This window comes from Hipposideros armiger, unplaced genomic scaffold (assembly GCF_001890085.2).
Source record: "Hipposideros armiger isolate ML-2016 unplaced genomic scaffold, ASM189008v1 scaffold_1167, whole genome shotgun sequence".
Classification (NCBI taxonomy): domain Eukaryota; kingdom Metazoa; phylum Chordata; class Mammalia; order Chiroptera; family Hipposideridae; genus Hipposideros; species Hipposideros armiger.
In genome coordinates this window covers 342,738-365,263 of record NW_017732517.1, presented here as the reverse complement: position 1 = coordinate 365,263, position 22,526 = coordinate 342,738, and the positions used below count along the sequence as shown (strand labels likewise).

Below are 22,526 nucleotides of genomic sequence, written 5' to 3'. Positions count from 1 at the left end.
CAGCTAAAAAAAAAATTGGTTTTGTTGGGGAATGAACGATCACTTTAGGAAAAGTGTGTGGGGTGTGGTTTTTCCAGACTGCTATGCTTCAAGGCTATTCAGAGGCATAGCATCAGATAAAAATTAACCTTGTAATAGACACCATAGACAGCTGGGAACATCCACAGCTGACAGAGCATCCTTCTCTGTGCACTGTGACTAAGGACAGAGAGGTCTCAATGAAAAAATGTTATGTCACATGGCTAAGAAAGTGGCACTTCCGTGCTCCTGCACACTGGGTGATGATGGAGAAGGATTCTATGGTGAGCAGTGGAGGGCTGCTTCAGGGTAACTCTGCCTCTGGTCCTGGCTCAGCCCCTAACCAGCTCTGTAACATTGCCCAAGTCACCTTCCCTCTCTACACTTTGGTTACCTTCTCTACCAAATAGGAGCGTGTGTTTGATCATCTCTGTGGTTCCTTCCAATAGTAGGTTTGGGATTATCAGGCTGAATACCTTAACATATAAAGGCTTATCCCAAAAGTCAATATAGGGGCAAAGAGTATTTTTTAGGCCATTTTAATCCTGGACTGTAGTGGAGTTTTTCCTGGACATGGGCCTTTCTGCCAAATCCAATTTGTGTCTTTGAGATTAAAAAAAGAATTACGCATACAAGAATCAGAAGGGATGCTACACAGATTTAGAAGGCTCTTACTTTCCCCAGATTTCCCAGTGGCATTTTAGCTTACACCGGGTTCCCTGTTGGAGGCCAGAGATTCAGCATTCTGCTCCCCCCATCACCCACTTAGCCCATCAGCATTTCTTAACAGTCACCTTGTTGCTTACATCCTTGCATAAACTCTTCTTATCTGACACGCTTAGAAAACCTTCTTTGACTTGGCATTTTAATTCTCTGATGAATTGGATCACCAGGAAGTCTTCAGATGGTACCAAAGAAGGATCTCCTGTCCCGGCACCGGTTAAATGGCATACCCTTGTTCCGCTGTTGCGCATTTCCGCTTGCCCATTGGAGTTTCAGTTCTCTTTCTCTCCTGGTTGTGAAGTAAAGAACATGTTTACTGTCCCCATCTCCAGTCAGCCTTTTTATAAAGTGTGAAGTTCATTGCCGCATGATTTGTAATAGTGAAAAGTGGGACCAACCTAAATCCCATGAGTGGAGGAATGGTTTGCTACAATAGGGCACAGCTATTTGATGGAATACAATGCAGCAGTTAAAAGCAGTAAGGTTCATTGGTATTACCATGGACCATTTTCCAAAAGATATTGATAAATGAAAAATAAACCAGGACAGTGTGTCTAATATGGTATTATTTATGGAAAGGTTAACTTAAGTAATGTATTTCAGTGTAGGTGTAGTTGTGTTAACCAAGGCAAGATTGTTCAGGAAGGACACAGAAACCGGTAACAGTGGTTTTCTCAGGGCAGCAAAGTAGAGGGCGGTAGGGAGAATAATGAGGATGTTTGCTTTATATTTATTACTTAGATTTTTAACATTAAGAATAGAATCATTTATTTGTACAATTTTAAAACTTTTTTCAACACAAAATTTGTGTAAAGAGTTAGGTAGCGATGATTTATATTTACCTCTGGGTGTAAGAAAATAAACAAAAGGTAGGGGAAAATTGCTTACTCTTTCTTGGATTAATAACCCAGCACCCTGTGTGTGGAGGTATAATCTTTCTGGCCCATCAGTGTGAAGGAAAACAACAAGGGTTTCAGGAAATAAGAAACCTGTATATCCCAACCTGGACAAGAACCATCTGAAAATATCTGCATTTCAGGTTTTAATTACTCCATCATTTCAGTTTTGTTCTCAGAGCTAATTCCGAGAAGTGATAGCTTTTCTTAAATACTGTGCAATTTAATTACAGTTAACTCCTTACAATTTAATTACAGCTGAGTACTATTTCTTCAGAACCTGGGCAGCCAGAAAGCTGACATCATCAACAGCTTTCCTCTCAACTCTGCTTTTTCAAAATGAGACAAATAAGAGACTGGTATCAAGGAACTCTTCCAAAAACACCTTTCAGGTTCTGTCATGGGGTCAGTCTAGATCAGGGGTGTCAAACTGGCGGCCCGCAGGCCGCATGTGGCCCTCAAGGTAATTTTTTGTATACTCATCTTCAGTAGTTAAAGGGTTAATGAGGGAATTGTGTGTACAGGATTGCCTCGATCTCCCCTGAGTGCTATTTTCTTCATAACAATTTTTTCTATTTTCATTTTAGAGCATCGTGGGCCACAAAAAATTACCTCAAGGGCCGCATGCGGCCCGCGGGCTGCCAGTTTGACACCCCGGTCTAGATGACGCTTAATTTCTTACACCTCCAGCAATTATAGTACCATATGCTGGTAACTGACATTTATAACCATGGCAGTGAGATACTGCAAGTTCCTAATGAGACTTTTGAATTTTCAAGTAAAGGTAAAATTATAGGTGGTGTCTGGTGTTGCTTCCTGTGATTTTGAAAATTATTATCTATGTGCCTCTCAGGTACCCAGAAAACTCAGCAGTAACATCTCCAAATAGAGAGATGTAGAAGGAAAGACCTGTACAGAGTGTTTGCAGATGTAGGACTAGCTATGTGCCTATTGGCTACTGTACTGGACAGCATGATTCTAGAGCATTCTAAGAGGGAGTCTTCCTGGCCAGGGAGCTGTTAAGGACTGCATGGTGCTCAAGGGTGAGAGGTGGGGCTCACGCGCCCTCCAGCCAGCTGTGTCTTTCTCATCCTCTCATGGGGTCTCCTGTGTTAAGTCCTCGGCTCCCAGACAGGCAGCATCTAATCCCCCGCAGAACGTGCCATGTCTCTCCCAGCTGTTGCCCCGTTCTTCTGGCCGCATCCCCAGTCTCTCTCAGCGGATTGGGTTCACTAGGTGATGGCTGGCATTCCTACTTCACCATCTTCTCATGGGGCAGGTGTTGCTGCTTCAGCTCCCACAGCTGGGAAGCTCATAGTCTGTTCCAGTGGCTACTGAGACCAGTGACTGGCCCGATGTTTTGAATTTAAATTTTTCAAAAAATGGCTTTTGTGTCTTCTCCCCATATTATTTTCCTGAATTGCCGCCTTTGCTGTTCAAACAATCTCAGATTAATGCCAAGTGGTGTCCTTTCCAAAAACATTTCTAATCATAACACACAAGTAAAGACTTCGTTACTCCTCCAGTCACCATTCCCTGAGCGTTTGGTCACAAATATGAAAGAACACAGTAGGCTCTCATTAAATATTTGTTGAATGTCATTGATAGGTTCCATGACTTTAAACGAAGCCATGTATAATTAAACCAATTTTACCATAGGCTAATTAATATAAACAGGAGTTTACTTCCTACAGCATCTCACCAACGTTGTAAAAAAACGACTTTGAACGCAACAACGTTATTCAAGGACCTGCCATGTATCCATTGAACACATAGGTCGCTCTTGTTGCTTGGATCCCCAATTGCCTTAGTAACTGAAAGAGCTTCTTTTAACAGGAAAGCAGGAAACAGACCGAACATGAGATGGATTAGCTTTTTTTCATGTAGACTCTATTATCTGTTTCTCTGATCTTGTGTTTGTCTTAGATTTTCATCTAGTAATACCCACATTTGAGTATTCTCTATTTTTCCATTTCCGACATTGAATCCTGTGCTCCTCTTGGCTTTAAAAGTAGGCGAGGAGGCTGGACAACAGGCTCCAATCCCACAAAGTCCTGCCTCACTGTCTCTGGAACTGAGAGTGTGGCTGGCAGGAAGGTTCTTGGTGTTTCTAATAATTCACCTTCTTTAGACAGTTTTATGGGGTGAGGCTTAAGAGAGAATGAGCAGATCATTGATAGAGAATATGGATTAAAATTACCCCAAAACCTTACTTGTAAAGCCTTTTTTATAAATAGACTAAGGCTGAGTGTGAGTGACCTCAGTCAGTGATTCCATTAACCCAGTAAAAACTGTGTAAACAAAGCACCATGGAGGATTCAAGTATTGTATATAATACTTGAATCTCACACTCCCTGAACAAGCTACTGACAAATGTGATTTTATTGAGTCCCTTCCCTCCTAAGTTGCATGACGCTTAATTGAGTTACTTCTAGCCAATTCACTCTGCTTGGTAGAATGTTTTTATTTACTCCTTTGTGTGAGATTACTTTTCATCTTTGAGAGGTGCTAGACTGACTTTATGATGTGGTAATGTCAATAGCAGATTACAATGAAATGAGTGCTGAGAGAGAGGGTATGCTGATAAGATTTCAAAACAGTATCCCAAAGATATGCTCATTGCCTCAAAGAGATAGATGCTGGCTATGATGGTTTAATTGTAAATTTTGACTTTGGGCTAAATGAAACCCAAAGAATTTTAGTTAGGGCTTCTCTGAGATCAGGAAACCAAATAGACTATAGATCGAAAAGTACAGATCAGTAATTTGTCCAACTTTGTTGGGCACAGATAATCACTTAGGTTCTCCAGCAAACAAATTTAAGAGAGCTGAGTGGAGAATTTTGCTGCTGTGGCATAAAAGTCAGAGGAGTGCCTAATGCTTCCATCATCCCTCGCTCCCTGGGGAGCCTCAGGCTTGGTTCAGGACCCGGAGACCCAGAGATGGGAACAATTTAAGTTACATTTTAATCAGGCCCCAGGAAGGAAAGGAGAATTATATGACATCGTTAATAGAAAATAGCAATTGTTTCTTGCCCTAATAATCATTTGTACACCTCATGCCCAAACAACTGGATAAATGAGCAGCTGTGCCCCTCACAGTCTAGTGTGTATGTGGGGAAGCTACATGAAGGTTTGGACCCCTCTCCCTAAACTGATTTTTCCAAGTAAATTGTGCTGTAAGAGATTAGCAGCGTTCTGATACAGTTAACTGAGCAAAACTCCCCGGCACCCTGTGTGTTCTCCGAGGCGGATACATCAAAGTTTCTTGTGGAGAGAATGTTTTCTAAACTCTACTGGTGACGAATGTATTTGCAGCAACCCTGCTCCCTGTGGTCATGGTTATTCCTTTGTATTGGGGGGAATCACATAACTTTCTACCTGTTTATGACTTATCCCTGGAGGGGAGGCACTAAATGCTTCCTTGTAGAGCTGTGGGTGCTGAGATGACAGTCATAACGATACCTGACACTTCAGGATGCTCAGCACTCTGCTAACTGCTTCCCATATAGTAACTCATTTAATTACCACAAAAAAAACAAACCAAGAGGTGCTGAAATATTTACACATGAAATCAGATAAATTAATGAAAATGCAAAACAGGGTATAACTTTTCTTCTCTGTGGATTCCCTGACTTCACTGGTTTCAGTGGAACCCTAACCTGGAGGAGGAGGGAACAAAGATAATACATAATCACACTTATAAATAAGCTCAGTACTTACTATGCCTTAATTGCAATGGGAACTGAAGAAGGGCCTGGAGATTTTATGCAAAGGAGATCATGTTATCATGATTTGAGATGCTAAATAGCACTAGCTAAAATGCCTAGATGTTTTCAATGGGATCTATACTCTACTAATGCCAGCTGCTCATATAACAACAATATTTTGCTTTTGTATGAAGATGTTTTATGAAGATAGGAGTAGAGGGCCGTGAGGTGGCTTTTTTTTTAAATTGAACAATGAGAAATATACAGAAATCAATACCAAACATGTTCGTGGCAATTAGAACCATCAATCAAACAAAGAGTAGGTTGTTTTCCTTGTGGTACTCTTTAAAAACCTTGTAAATGGAAATATCAGAATTTTTCAAAAGTTTAAATCACTGCCACTGAATTTTTTTATGGGACAGCTGCAAGCTTCATGGAGCCGTGGAATTTCCCCAAGCCTCATCCAAAAGGAAATTGTGGAAACGTCCGTTATAACCCCTCTGGATGTCCTTGCTTGTTGTCTCACTTCTGTGTCCTTAATGAAGCCATCAAACTCAGGGGGCAGGGCTTCTGAAGGGACCTGGAGCCGTATCAGCTCCTTTGCTTTCCATCTTGGCTGTTCTCTGCTCCGGACTCTTGGCAAGTTATAGTCCCAGATTATCTCTCTACCACCTTCTCCCCTTCCCAGAAAGTTTGGAGTTCATCCCCCTGTAAGTCATCTCCTGTTAAAAACCCTTTGGCAGAGCAGGCTCATTCCCAGTCCTCACTGCACATCTGAGTCCCCCCAGGGGCTCAGTAGCAACAGAAATCTGGATTTCGTACATTTGGAATGAGGCCCATAAATCTGTATGTTTAACAAGTGCCTCAGATGATTCTGTTAGAAAACACTTCATGGGAGTCTTGAAGGGTGAGTAGAAGTTTACCAGATTGGCAAAGGGAAAAAGAGAATTCTTTTACATGTGGATATAAAACACCATGTTTACAAGTAGGGATGAGGGAGTGTGTGTGGCAAGTTCAAGGAAGTGCAGGTTTTCAAACTGCTCCAAAAAAAGTATTCGGGTGGGGAGGAAGCTATTTTATAAATATCTGGGCTCTTAATAAGAATCCTGCTAACGAATGTTTCTTTGCTAAGCTCCTCTCCAGTTCTGCTGTCTCAACCACACCAGGTGGTGGGGTCCTTGCCCAGTCCTCATTAGGCCCAGTGCCAGGATCTGGGTGGGTATCAAGCTTCTCTTTGATCCCACCATGGCTACCTCTTGTCTGTTCTTTGCTTTGGCACTGATTGTCAGAGAAACAACATAGCTGGAACTTGGAACTTGGCAGCTGATAAAATGCATCAGGCAGGAGCAACCCACCTTAAGTGCTCAGCAGTTGGCAGTGAGTTCTTGTGGTTTTCAGCCTGCCCACCATGGGAAACCTGGAGACAGTTTTCATCAAGTTTTTTTGCAAGCATCTGTCCCATCCTCTCAAGCACTGAGATCTCTCCTTTTCTGCTCAGATGGACAGATGCCCTAGCCACCATATCCCCCATTGTAGAATTCTGAGTTTGTTATCAACTTGATCAATCAGAGCTTTATGGAGAGCTCTGGGCTTGAGAAAGGAAACACTTGGTTTCCCGTTCTATTTCACATACTACTTACTTATTTGACTTAAACCAAATAACCTGGCCAAACTCTATGTCTCAGTTTCCCTTTCTATAAAATCAGTATAATAGCATGCTTGACTCTCTGCAGCCAGGAACAATGGATGAGATATTATGTGAATGGAACTTTGAGAAAAGGGATGTGTACTACAAATGTGGTATTATTTCTTAAGAACAATAGGGAACAGAACATGTGCATACCCAACCTTGCAAGACAAGTTGCTTTTCCTGAGACACAAAGAATTGATTTACCAGTAGGCACCTTTCGGGAAATGTTAACCCTCATTGAAAGCGTTTACATCTGGACCGCCTGCCGTTCATCAAATGATCTGGCCCCCAGCTTGCCTCATCCACAGATGGAGTCAAGTCTTGCCTTCCTGTGGACTCCCATTGAAGTTAGCACTCCCTTCCATGACAGCCTTTATCACATGCCTCAAAGGCACAAGCCTTCTTTGTATCTGTCCCCAAGCCTAACACAGGGCCTGGCACTTACTAAGCTCTTAGCCAGCATCGGCTATTAAAGAATGAGTTTGGACCCTGTCCAGCATTGGATTAGATGCACTTCAGGCCAAAGATGAACACAACACACGTTCCTGAATTGGAATGGATTTTAAGGATTCATCTTGCCAACTTCCTGCCCTTCTCCAGAGCCAACTTTTAAGCACCTAACAAATAAGGGCCCTTTCTTTTTAGTTCCTTCCTGAGGAGCACATTGAGTAGTTTCGCTGGCTAACTCATCAAGCATGAGCATCCTTTGTGCAATTGAAGTCCATTTCCTCTTTCTCCACTTACATGAAATGGAAGTAAAACATGCCCACATCTTGTATATAAAAGTTTTTTACATAATTGAAGGCTCTTCTTATAGAGTCTGAGCTAGTTGGGGTTGGAAGAAGGACAATCATCTCAATTAGAGTACAATAGAAGAACTAAGAAATTGTCAGCCTGAAGTTTAGAATTGCTTCCAACAGCAGCTGGTAACACAGAAATCAGCTTCAGGGCCCTGAGGAGAGATGCTGCACCTTGGAACACTGCCATCCTTTCACCAAAGATAGACCAGACTAGTACACAGAAGAGCTCAGATTTGTTATGTCTGAATATTAATTTTCTATTCTCTGAAATGTTTAGTCCTCTGTGCCTCTTCTGATGTGATTTGAGTGAATTTAATTTACTAGAAATGCTTTTTTGGATAATAAGCATTTGTATTTCTTTATAGAAATACAGGACATCTTCAGGCAGAAGGAAAGTGAGAGTATAAATGTAAGGAAGAACATTTTATTGTCCAGGGAAAATCTCCCAACCCCTAGAGCTGTTTTGAGCTAATAGAAGCTAATGACTCCCAAATCCTTTGAACTCCTCAGAAAAATGTGATAATCAAAGTGAAACTACCATTTTTGTGGTAGTTTCCTTGTTTTGCTTTAAAAAAAAAATTCCAAAGTAAAGTTGAGACGCCAAAGAAAGCTATATAACCACAAGAATGCACAGTGTTATGTCTCAGAGCCATCACCCCATGATGACTCATCTCATGATGTTTTCTCTACTTCCTTCAAATATTATTCTTTCCGGACAATTTAATTTAAATACTGGTATGCGGGTTATTTCTGGAGATGGGGGGTTTGCCTCCTGCCACGATGTTCTTATCTGCAAAAGGATAGAATCAATTTACTTCCCAAGTAGCAACATTGACATGTATTTTTATTGGTTTGCTTGATTATTTTTTAATCTTCTATCTCTATTGATAGAAGCGAATTAAAACTAAATGCACATCAGCCTTTATTAAATGGCCACTACTGAGATGGCACAGTTCAGGAAATGGTAGGCCAGCCCATTCCCTTTAACAATATTGGCTGATATGCAATTGAGATAATTTCAGGTTTATGAGATTTCAAGCATCCGTATGTCCTTACTGTTTCCTGAAGAATTGTTTTTAAAGAAATGAATGCATGTGTCATTTCACTCTAATGAGAGCAGAACCACCAACTGAATAATGCACACTCCTTGCCTGAAATCAAATTTCATCGGTACTAGGAGTGTTACTGTGGGCAAAAGCATGCGGAGTATGTCAAATTAGTTAAAGGCTGTGTTTTCAGCTATTTCCCAATGTGTACTTTTATAACAACAAATTAAAGAGAAATGATGAATTTAGATAAAACTGGGGATGCTGAGGTTTTATATTATTAGTATGTATGCCATAAATACTTTTCTCACGTTTGTTTTGTAACAAGAACAAGGTTGGAGATTGGTATAAGTTATCTAAAATTGTTGATGCAGAAACTAGACGGAGTTTGCCCTAACCCTGAGAATCACAGCCTTGGAGATCTGGACGGAGCCTTTGAGAGCAACTCCCCTAGAAGGAGGTGGAAAAGTGGGCAGAACAGAGCTTGCTCTAGCCGTGTGACCTTAGGTCCATTAGGTCTCCCCTTGCCCCACAGTTTATCTGTAAATGGAAATGGTGATAACACGTGTCCACCTGGAAAGTCGTGGGCATGAAGTAAAATCTGAAAGCATTATGTGAGCTCTAAATAGCCCAATGTCAGGGTCGGTTGTCATTATTACTGTTATCTAGAAAACTCCCTCACTTTTCCAGTTAAGAACGGAAATGTCCAGTGACTTACCCAAGAGCATTCTTTGCCAAAACCAGGCCTGGAATCTAGATGTCCTAACATCCAGCCCATGGCCTTCCTACCTCTGAGAGACACAGAGATCCAGGAGGGAGATACCGAGTGCAGCGCTGGGGCCACCACTGGCTGCTGGGCAACACTCCTTTGCCTCATCCCCTACCGACGGATAATAATTACAGGCCACAAGCAATGCTGTTGGATAAGAAACGCCAGCGTTGCAGCTGGGCCCACTAAAGAAGATGAAACCACATGTTGGGCGACTCATGTTCACCAAGGCCCCCTGAATGAAAACAAACGTTTTATAGCCAACAAAGGGTAATGGGGCTGACTGCTGGGGGACAACCTCGCCTACTAAAGTGAAAGAACAAGGCAGAGCATTTTAAGACCGAGAAGGGCTGTGCTCCAAACTCACTCTCTCTCCAAAGTTCTCCCTTGTCTTATTTTCATTCCTGCTGCTCTTCGCATGTCTGATGTTGGAGTGTGTGTCCACCCTTAACACTCTGGGTCAAACATTAACAAAAGCCCCTTTTTTTTTTCCTTGATTTTCTCTCAGTCATGTTTAAGTTTTCAAAAGACTTTCACTAAATAGTAAAGGCAAGCAGAAAACAAAATATTGTAAGCCAAAGTATTAGAGAAAACATTAACGCTATCAAATCAGTGAAATTCGGATTTAAATCTCAGAGTATCTGCCCCCAAAGCCCTTACTTTTTTGAGTTTGTTACATGTAAAATAGCCATTGCATCATTAAAACAGAAATGACACAGGAGGCAAGGTGCTTAGAATTTTCACGGGGTTTATATTTACACACAAAGTGCACACAAAATCTGATGCACAAAGAGATCGTGTTTCTGCCTGTGTTTCCAGAACTCAAAATACCAAGTAGCCATGCTAATCAGGAAGTATCATGTAAGTATTAAACTATTAGTACCAGGTTGCTAGGCTGAAAAAAAAAATAATCAAAAGCAACAATGTAACAATTTCATTGAGCCTTATGTTTGTCCAGATCTCTGTTCCACTCCTCATGGGGAGATGTACAGGTTGGAGGGGAACCTGCCTGAGCCAAGGCTACGACGTGGCAAGGGCCGGTGGAGCAGGCCAGGGGACTTGGGGGCTATTGGTGGACAGTGGGGCCAAGAGCTGGCACAGAAAGGTCAGGAGCAAACATGGGGTGAGTGAGTGTCAGGGTGACTACCAGAAAAAAGGTCTGAAAGAAAGTGTCTTTAACTGATTCAAAGGTATAGCATCTAAGCAAACAGCTTTTTCATTGGGTGGTACGAAGAATAGAGAGTAAACCAGTGAGAATGATGGACCCCTGGTGATTTCAGCTGTCCCCACTTTCTTGGGGGGAAAGATATCCAATCAAGACAATAGAACAAGGCCCAAGTCTGAGCTGAAACCCTCAGATCCTCTAGGTCTCTGAAGGACGTCAAAACAGTATCAGGCTAATAGTTGTTTTTTCCTAAATGCGTAGAGATACACTTATTATTGCTCACTGGGCCTCTAGCTCACTCAAATTTAATTTAGTATTTCATTTGTGACCCTGCATAGTTGCCAGGACAGATGTGTGCATGGCTCAGGCATACATCTCTACCTGATACAGATGTCAGGATAGTGGGTCATGCTGGAGAAATGCCAGCATGTTTATTAGTGACAAGAGATTGTCAGCCTCCCTTCCCCCAATTGGGATTTTCATTTCTGTAGTCAAAATGCCAGTCCTAGCTCAGAAAAGAGGGAAAGATTTTGAGAGAGATAGAGGAAGACAGAAGAACGGGGGTGACTGACGGTGGAGAAGAAAACAGGAAGTGACCAAGAGGTAGAGGAAAGTGAGGAAGCTTTGGGTCACTCGTCTTCTATCACTAAAATGATCTCGGTGATTTGATTCCCACACTTGACTGGGATTCACTTTGGGAGTGGGGAGAGATTAAACATGTAGAACCCTGGGTCCCACCCCAGAATTATTACTTCTAAATAATACCCTCCAGGTTCATCCATGTTGCTGCAAATGGTAAGATTTTATTCTTTTTTTTGTGGCTGAGTAGTGTTCCATTGTATATACGTATGTGCCACATCTTTTTTATCCAATCTATTCAGAGGCACTTGAGTTGCTTCCATATCTTGGCTATTGTAAACAGTGCTGCAGTGAACATAGGGGTGCATATATCTTTTCGAAATACTGTTTTCTTCCGATAAATACCCAGAAGTGGAATTGCAGAGTCATAAGGTAGTTTTCTATTTTTAAGTTTTTGAGGAACACTTATATCCTTTTCCATAGTGGCTGAACCAATTTACAAGCCCACCCATAGTGCAGGAGGGTTCCCTTTCCTCCACATCCTCACCAACACATGTTTGTTGATGTATTGATGATAGTCATTCTGACAAGTATGAGGTGATATCTCATTGTGGTTTTAATTTGCATTTCTCTGATGATTAGACATTGAGCATCTTTTCATATGTCTATTGGCCATCTGTATGTCCTCTTTAGAGAAATGTTTATTCCAGTCCTTTGCCCATTTTTTGGATTTTTTTTTAGTGTTAAGTTGAATGGTTTCTTTATACATTTTGGATATTAACCTCCTATCAGATCATTGGCAAATATCTTCTCCCATTCAGTAGGTTGTCTTTTCATTTTGTTATTGGTTAGTTTCCTTCGCTGTGCAAAAACCTTTTAGTTTGATGTAAAAGGTTTTTTTTTCCTTTGTTTCCCTTGCCCAGGAAGATAGATCAGAAAAAAATATTACTAAAAGCAATGTTAGAGTTTACTGCCTATGTTTTATTGTAGGAATTTTATGCTTTCAAGTCTTACATTTAAGTCTTTAATCCATTTTGAATTTATTCTTGTATGTGGTGTAAGAAGGTGGTCTAGTTACATTTTTTTTGCATGTATCTGTCCTGTTTACCCAACACCATTTATTGAATAGACTGTCTTTATCCTATTGTATATTCTTACCTCCCTTGTCATAGATTAATTGACCATATAGGCATGGGTTTATTTTTGGGCTCTCTGTTTTGTTCCATTGATCTATGTGTCTGTTTTTATGCCAGTACCATGCTGTTTTAATCACTATAGCCTTGTAGTATAGTTTGATATCAGATAGTGTGATACCTCCAACTTTGTTCTTCTTAAGATTCCTATGGCTATTCGGGATCTTTTATGGTTCCATATAAATTTTAAGATTATTTGTTCTAGCTCTGTGAAAAAATGCCATTGGTATTTTGATAGGGATTGCATTGAATCTATAGATTGCTTTGGGTAGTATGGACATTTTAACAACATTAATTCTTCCTCTCGAGACCTGTATATTTTTTTAAAAAAAGATTTTTTTATTGGGGAATTGGAGGAGGGAACAGCATTGGGGAATCAGGGAAGGGGAACAGACAAGTTGCTGTCCTTTTGTTCTTCAGTCTAGTTATGGAGGACGTCACTTCACTGGCCCATGTTGGTTTTGTGATCATTGCACTCCTGCTGGCTGAGGCAGATCGGTCGCGGGCCTTTGGACGACCACTCACTACAACTCACGGCAGCTCATGCCAGCTGCTGGCCGCTCATGCTGGCTGCCGACCATTCATGGTAGCTTATGGCAGCCCACTGCAGCCCCACTGCAGCCTACGCCGGCACCGGCAACTCACGGCAGCCCAGCTCCAGGTCAAGCCATTGTTCACCATCTTAGCTGTACAGGGCACAGCGTCACTGGCCCATGTGGGATCCGAACCGGCGGCCCTGCTGCTCAGAGCTCAAGCTCCCAAGCCAACTCTTAACCAACGAGCCACTCGGCCAACCGAGACTTGTATATTTTTAAACTCCCCAGGAGTAGGCTGTGAGCCAGCCTTGAGAGCCACTGTCTGAGGCCCTCTCTAAGGTTTCTTTCTAGCCTTGAGAACATTTGTTTATGAGAAGGGAGAAAAAATGGGGGGTTGATGTGAACACATAAGGCAGGACTGCTATGTCCATGTTGCTTTATCCCGAGGAGGAAAGCTGCCCTCCTGGTAAAGGCCGATGAGACACCAAGATCAGAGGAGGAGCGGGAGGGATGCTTGTACGGTTGTTTATTTCTTTTATCAGAGTTATTTCACTAACTGTAGACAAGTGTCTGACAAATGAAGGTATTTTATACTTACCTCTTCTCCAATGCTTTGATCTCTTTGTCCATCTAACCTGCCAAGATGCTCTGAGCTCCCACCCTCCCCTGATGGACCACACAGTAGTGAATCAGAGAGTGGGTAGAAAGGAAGTGCCAGCCCGCTAACTTTAGTCCCTCCCCCACCCCAGCTCCTAGATGCCAAAACTTCTCTTTTCCCATCTATCTCCCTCTTTGGGGAAATTCTTCTTGTGAGCAGGCTTCTGTTAACTCTGGGTAGAGCAGGCAGTTGCCAGAAGGACCAGGTGCTTCATTCTAACCAGAGGCCCAACCTCAGGGATAGAAAAGACAGTCTGGGGAATATACTCAATAATGTTGTAAATACGTTTTAGGGGGCCAGATGGACTCGTCTTGTTAAGGAGACCACTTCATAGACAGTGTAGAGGCCTGACCACTGCACTGTATTTCTGAAGCTGATGTTGAATAATATTGTACGTCAACTACAATTATATATACATGTAGTCACGGGATGTGGAGTAGAGTGTGGGAATGGAGTCAATGGAATTGTAATAGATAAGTGTGACATCGGGGTGGGAGGGCAGTAGGTGGGGGGAGGGGGGTTTGTATTTTGTGAGGGGTGAAAAGGATAACTATTGCATTGTTCTGTATACCTGAAACTAATAAAAAAAAAAGTCAGAGTTAAAAAAACAACTACCAGAGGCCCAAGAAAAATGGTCCCTCCCACTGCCCCTCACTCAGCTTTGTCAAAACTTCCTTAAAACTTACAAAACTACATGAAATGCCTGGAAAACAGAAGATCCCCTCAATCCTAATACAGCTGTTTGGCATGTAGTCCCTAGTCCCTTAATGAATTTTCATATTCATATTTCCCACAGAGGATTTATGATTGTCATGGGGCCTTTTCTATTATAAGCATTTTCCTTATTGTTAATGATCTTTGTAAAAGCTGCAAAATCCTCCATCTAGAAAAGGCACCACTTTGTTTATCAAATCCTTACATAGTGCTTCCCACACGCTAGGTACATAAATATCATAATATGTAGTAACTCATTCCATCCTTATAATGTTTTATAAGCCCATTTCATACTCCTAACAACTGTGTTAGGCTCATGTTATACAGATGAGGAAATCGAGGCTCAGAGGTTCGATAACCTGCCTACGATCACACAGTGAGTGAGTGGCAGAGGAGGCATATGCTCTTCTGGGCTTTTAACCACTATGCAGTGCTGACATTTTACTTAGCTACCTTTCTACTTGTTAACATTTAGGTGGCTGATAGTATTTTAGAATCATAAATAGCTACACAGAACATCTTGTTGTTCATGGCTTTTTTAGATTACAGTAAAACCTTGGATTGTGAGTAACGTGGCTTACGAGTGTTCTGCAAGACGAGCAAACATTTCTAATACATTTTAACGTGGTCAATGAGCGATGTCTTGCAATATGAGTAAGTTTGTTTCCAGAATGAATTATGCTCACAAACCAAGGTATTCCTTTGGATAGGTTTAGGATAGGTCTCCAAGAGAGCTGCCTGCCCCATTCCTTTTTGAGCCAATGCACAGAGGTGGAGGTCCTACCCAGATTTCCATTGGGGAAATCTGAACTATGGAGAGAAAGGACACTTTTTATGAGGTCGTTAGTGCTTGATTCATGGCCAGTGTAATCAAGGAACAAGGGAAATTATGAAGCTGGTTTCTTAGTAAAGGTGAAGGCTTCCCGTGTTTGATGATGCTTTGCAGCCTGCTGAACTCAGTGCCTCCTGGGTGACCTGGCAGCCATAAAGCCACTCTTTATTTCAGTGAAGGAAATAAAATCAGAATTTCTCTTCAGTGGCAAATAGATTAACCAACCAGTTGGTGATTTTGGTCTTTCTCATTTAGCCTGCATGTTTTGGCATCCTGTAGACAGAAGCTGGTTTGGAGATCAAGCCCAAGTCTCCAGAATTTCTGCATAGATGGAGATGGGGTGGGCAGTCATTTTGGAATGGGGTGTTAAGGGAACTTGTCTGGAAGCTACGTTTGCATAGCAGGCATGAATTTTCCCTTCTGCAGTACACTTGTTTAGAGGATGGCCTGGAGTAGCACAGCTCATGAACATCATGGCCCCCTCCACCCCTTGGGCCACCACTACCCCAGTCTAGCCATGCTGAAGGTTTTTGGATGACATTGACCAAGACCATCAGAATCTTAGTGAATCATAGGGCCTTTCTTTGCTTTTTCTCATTTATGACACAAGCCTGTTTTTCTTTGCCTAGGATGATACCATAAATAGCAAAAACTGAATGTGGTTTCCATTCCCTAAGGCTAGCATACATCTTCACCCTACCCCGCCTTCACACACACACACACACACACACACACACACACACACACACACACTCTGAACCATCCCAATATTAACAATCACATCTGCTCCCCATTCTCCATAATTATAAATGTAATTATCGTATATCATTAGCACATTTTTAAATGGTCTTCCTATCACATAGAAGTGATAAATCTGAAAACAGAAATGAAAAAGGTAGAATGTCAGAGTGAGAAGAAAACAGGAATAGCTGATATTTTGCCCCAGGTTTCCGGTACATTTCAGTGAGCCAGTGAGGCCTGAGTGAAGTGTGTTAATGATGTAGTTGATTCCATACGCTACCTCACAGGTGCATGCCTTCCCTTGCTCCATAGCTCACTGTGTCATTTATCAAGTCATGGAAAGCTTCCAGAGTGTTTGTTCAAAAGATAAAGAATGTTTTTTTTTGTTGGGGGGACAAGGGGGAGGAAGTTGATCCTGACCACATTTTTTAACAACATAAACACCTGAGTAAATAAAACCTGAAAGAGTGATTAAAGTCCGGGGGCTGAGTGCAGCACACCTGATGGTGTTGCCCGGCAACCTACTACCAGCCCTGGAGCAACAGAGGTCCAGGCTAAGAGGGAAATAGGGAATGTGTTCAGAAGAGCAAATTTACCGCCTGTACTCCTGTTTGCTGACTGTGGATGCAATTGGATAAGGGACTCTGTTTTAAAATGTACCCAGGATTTGTTTTAATCAGGGATGGTAAGACACACAGGCACAGAAATGACTGCCATGGAGGAAGAAGTTTACACTCACAGACCCCTAGAAACAAGAGGCACAGCAAACCACACGGGGCCACACGGGAGCAGCAAGGTTGGTCAGGACCAGAGGGACCAAGGAACGCATGGCTGAGAGTCTTTATTGAGGTTTTCATAGAAAGGAATGGGCGAGGCAGGGTAATCAGGGTAGACAGGTTTAGGATTGGCTGGTTTAAATAATTTTAGTGGGCTCTGGCCAATAAGGGTGGTTCCTAGGTGCCTAGTACCTGGCTCTGGGGTGATTTTGGCAGAGGGATAGTGTCCCATACTGCTAGGGACTGATAAAAAAGAGGTGAATGGGAGTATGGACTCAGGATTGGTTGGTCTGCATATCAAAGGCAGGCTCACAGGCAAATTTACTATCTGTAAGAATTAGCTAACCCTGGGAGAGGCAGTCCTTCCTCAGGTCTACAAAGCCCCAGATGGCAGAGCATAAGAATACAGAAATAAAATATAATTAATACAGATCCCAACACACACACACACACACACACACACACACACAAGCCAATGGTCTACCGTCTGTTTTGTGATGTAAGAGGCATCGGTGTTTTAGGGGCCGGTTTTCCCAGAGCATGTAGGGAACCTTACAGGGCAACATCAGAAAGATTTCCCGTTTCCTGTCCTTTGATGCCCAGCTACATTGTGAGCAAGCCTACAGTCGGTTTTAATGCCAAGCAAGGAGACTCAAGAAAAGCCATCCTTCCTTCAAGAACTGCGTAGAGGAGCCAAAGAACATGGAAGCATTTTATGCAGCAGCAGTGTGTAGTCCACAAGACACAAGCTTGAAAGGATAGCTCCAAGCAGTGCAGGAGTCCTATCTGCCCATTTCGAATGCCTCAACTTAGAAAAGTGGAAAATGCATTTTCCCTGGGTCACCTGACAGGTGTTACCAGCGTTCAGCCATGAACTCTGTCATTTTCTATCACACGCGAGCACGGCTAGAAAGCATTATCTGGGAAGATGGTAGTAGGCCATTGTTGAATGAGCTTCAGTAATGAGGATTAAACATTTGCAGAGCCTTTTGTGTTTATAAAATGGTGTACAAGCACTGGCTGGCTCCCTTGTTAATAATTACTTTGGGGGATTCTTCACAATGCATATTTAGGAGATGAAAGCTAAGTTTTGGATGGGATTAGGGGAAAGACAAGTAGTAGAAAAGCATATAGCACAGTCATTTTCAGCTCCACAGCCCCTGCAAGCACTGACAATCATTTCCATTGCATTTGATTCCACGTTCCTAATATTCAAAGCCCAGCACAAATACACACGGGGTAAAACCATGGTTTAAGCTTTACATTATCCACTTTTCCTCATTGGCTATTCGGGTCCTGATTTCTACATAGCATGGCTGCAGTTCAGGAAGCGCTCTGTGAGACCACCTGCCCACCCACACTTATGGGTTCTGCCATAAGGGATGACCCCGAAAACTGCACTGCATCTCTGGGCCTCAGTGTTCTCGGCTGTGGAATGGCAGAGGAAGGGAGGTACACAAGGAATAGGGGATCTGTACGGTCCTTACATCTCATATCCAATGAACCCATGACCTTGCCGCTTTGTCTGAAGCTGGAACATGTGATTTCAGGCGTCTTCTGCTCATTATCTCACTAAAAACTGAAATTGACATCAGTGCTACCACAAGCATGTGCATGCATGTACACACATGCGTACACACACACACACACACACACACACACACACAAGTTACCAGACTTTTCATATCAGGAAATTGAAACCCCGATGGGTTTCAATTGGTGGACTGGAGACAAATTCCAGAGCCACTCATTAAAAACATAAAATTTCATAAATCTTCTGAATTTTTATTCTAATCCACAGGTAATATTAGGGTGTTTTTACTTTCATCTTAATCCTCAAGTAATAGTGACCGTCTGGGTCAGCATTATCCTGTGACATTGAATATCCCTGGAGCAGCCCCTGGCGTGTCATGCCTGCCCTCAGGTGTGAGAAGGACAGTGTGAAGTCTCATGCTCCTCTTCCTGAGCTCCTTGGTGGGCCCTCAAGTCTGAAAAGAGGTCGTAGAGGGACCAGTGGACCCATTCCCCTCTGCCCTGTATTTTAATCACCTCTGCTAGTAGAGGCTGAAGTGGTCCAAGAAATATGATCAGAATCAGAGGCCCATGTGATAGTAAAGCTATTCTAGTGGAAGCTTTTCCATGACAGGCTCATCTTAAGTTTTACAATATAACTCTAATATCTGTAGAGACAGATATTCTGTAGAGCCAACAGTGGTGGCAAATATCTCAAGGATAATCTATGTATATATTTATACATTATTTAGAGTTGTCATTTTGAAACACAACTCTTTTCTTTGATACCTTCCTAAACATTTCACTATGCATAGCAAATTAGTGTAATTCAATACATTGCTGAGTCAGTATCGTTCTGAGAATAACTTCCTAATGTCCCTCTCCTAAAATCATGAGACTTAGGTACTAAAGGAATCTGGTCAATGTTTATTCATTATGTATTCACTCATTATGCAGTCTTCATGAAACATGAAAGCCTGCCTTAGTCATTAAAAAACCACATATACCCCTATGGATTCTGTTAATTTACTAACCCCAGGTTGATTTATGATTAAATCACATGTAATTATGTGACAGTTCACTTTGAAAAACTTGACTGCTATCATAATGAAATATCAAGGAAATCCAATTTTAACTGATTACTTTGTTGTAGTCTTTTTTTTTTTAATCTCTTAGAAATACAAATGGTTGTATAGTAATGTGGATGCTGTTTTCTTTCTGCCTGGGAAGGAAATTGGAGTATCTTTCTGTTAATGTAGTTTCTGACTTTATAGCTATTCCTGGCTCAGGGCTTTGCTTTTCCCATGTCTTGCTACATAAGCCGACAGAGGCATGTGGTAGCTATTACTTTCAATACGTCTCATACTATGAGTTCTAGCTTCACTGCGTCATGTTAACATGGCTCTGACATCCTAACAACCTTGGAGCCCAAACCTGCAAAATGGGGATAATTATCAACTTCATTGGCTGTCGTGATGATTCTATAGTATAATGTGAGAAAAGGAACCACCATGACGCCTGGTACATTTTGCCTGGCTTAATTCTTTACCTTTCCTTACATGTGTAATAAAAGGGCTGTGGTCATCTCACTCCAAAACAGTAGTTGACATCCTGATTCAGCCATAGTCATACAAGAACGATCTGACAGAGTGGAAGCCTTATGTATTACGTTTTCCTTCTGAATTTGGCTATACTGATTTTTTAAACAGATTTGTTGAAGTATAAATTACATACCATAAAATTTGCCCATTGCAGGTATATAGTTCTGTGATTTTCATAAATGTATGGGGTTGTGTAACCATCACCCAGTACAGTCATAGGGCATTCCCATCACCCCAAAACATTTCGTCATGCCCATTTGCAGCAGCTCACTTTCACGTTCAGCACTAGGCAGCCACCGATGGGCTGTCTTTCTCTCTAAATTTACCTTTTCTAGACACTCACATAAATGGAATGGCACAATTTGTACAGTCTTTTGTATCTGGCCTCTTCACTATGCGTAATATTTTTGAGGTTCATCCCTGTTGCAACAATGTATTAAGGTTCACCCAGAAAAACAGAACCAATAGGATATTTGTAGATATATAGAAAGAGATTATGAGGGATTGGCTCACGTGATTACAGAGGCCGAGCAGTCCCGCGGCCTGCAAGCTGGAGACCCAGGAAAGCAGTGATACAGCTCCAGTCCACATCTGAAGGCCTGAGAACCAGGAGTGCCAGTGTCCGAGGACAGGGGAAGATGGCTGTTCCAGGTCCATTAGCAGCTTTGCCCCGTCTGCTTTGTTGTTGTATTCAGGCCCGCAGAGGACTGGGTGATGGATGCCCCTCCCAAACTGGGGACGGTGATCTTCTTTACTCAGTCTGCTGGTTCAAAGGCTTGTGTCTTTTGGGAACAACCTCCCACTGACATGCCCAGAAATAGTGTTTTACCAGCTATTTGGGCATCCCTTAACCCAGTTAAATTGACCCATGAAATTAACCATCACAAGCATGTATCAAGATTTTATTCCTTTTCATTGCTGACTAGTATTTCATTGTATGGGTGTACGGGTATACCACATTTTATTTATCCGCTTATTAGTTGCTGGAAATGTGGATTGTGTCCAGCTTGAGGCTATGAAGAATAATTGATGCTATGAGCATTCCTGTACGTGTCTTTGTGTGGACATATGTTTTCATTTCTCTTCGGTAGATTCCTAGGAGTGAAATTACAGGGTTATTGTAAGTTTGAATTTAACTCTTTAAAACTGCCGAATTGTTTTCTGAAGTGGCTCCGTCACTTTACGTTCCAGCTAGCAATGCATGAATATTCCAGCTTCTCCACATCATCACCAATGCTTATACTTTTTGTTATAATTATTCTAGTGAATATGAAGTGATATTTATTGTGGCTTTAATTTGCATATTCCTAATGACTAATAATATTGAGCATCTTTTCATATACCATATTTTGGCGTGTATAATGAGCACTTTTTTAAGCCCAAATTTGTGAGGGAAAAATAAAGATGCACATTATACATGGGTAGTACTAATTCTGTATCTATTGTATAGAAATGTTTTTAATTCTGTTGTTTATGCCTATGAGTTAAAAGTGTAACTCTAGAAATCAATAACCATACCCATATGCAAAATAATACCCTGGAATATGATAATCAGTTTTGTTGAACTTATGATAAACTTTCAATGAACAAGAGTTCTTGGCTTTCTGTGATGCATAAATATCATAAATTTGTTACCGGTACATAAAATTTCTTGTACCTTGCATCTGTTCTTTTGTTTTGTAATTATTTTTTGCATAAAATTTCTCAGACCATAATACATTAAAAAAATAAATGTTAAAATTCCTTTATGATACAAAAAACAAGTACCAAAATGACAAAAATTTGAATTAAAAAATTAAAATGAAAGATGTTTTTCCCTGCAAGTTTGGGCCAAAAACATAGGTGCACATCATACACAGCAAAATACATACTTATTGCAATATAATGTCACGTGTCTTCTTTGGTGAAATGTCTGTTCAGATCATTTGCCTTTTTTTTTTTTTTTAAAGATTTTTATTGGGGAATTGGGGGGATGGGAACAGTGCTGCAGAATGGGGGAAAGGGAACAGACAAGTTGCTGTCGTTTTGTTCTTCAGTCTAGTTGTGGAGGACGTTGCTTCACTGGCCCAAGTTGGCACCATCATTGTGCTCTTCCCAGGCGAGGCTGATCAGTCGCTGGCTTCTGGACAGCCGTTCACTGCGGCTGCTGGCCACTCACGCTGGCTGCTGGCTACACACAGTAGCCCATGGCAACCCACTGCAGCAGGGGCTGCAGCCTACGCCTTCACCGGTGACTCTCGGCAGCCCAGCTCCAGGTTGAGCTGTTGTTCAGCATCTTAGCTGTAGAAGGCAGTGTCACTGGCCCTCATATGTGGGATCTGAACCAGGGCCCTCTGGCGTTCCAAGCCAGTTCTTAACCATTGCGCCAGCCCCATTTGCCTATTTTTAAATTGGGTTTTCTTACTACTGAATTGTAAGAGTTCTTTATATATTCTAGGCACAAGTCTTTATCAAATTTATATAATGCAAATAGTTTCCCCTGTGGCTTATATTTATGTTTTTGTCTATGGCTTTTATGTTCATTTTCTTAATATTTTTTTAAGCACAGATTTTTAAATTTTTGATGGGT

The 22,526-nt window shown here is 41.7% G+C and overlaps 1 long non-coding RNA gene across 1 annotated transcript in view; it reads right to left on the bottom strand.

Annotated features, from left to right (window-relative positions):
• LOC109376650 (uncharacterized) overlaps positions 1 to 20,619 on the bottom strand; it is a 25,667-nt gene extending 5,048 nt beyond the window's left edge. The window contains exons 1-2 of the long non-coding RNA XR_002122762.1: positions 20,471 to 20,619; positions 813 to 1,030 (exon numbers count right to left, since the gene is read on the bottom strand). This is a non-coding gene — a long non-coding RNA (uncharacterized LOC109376650). The remainder of the gene's footprint in view (positions 1 to 812; positions 1,031 to 20,470) is intronic.
• Positions 20,620 to 22,526: the final 1,907 nt, after the last annotated feature.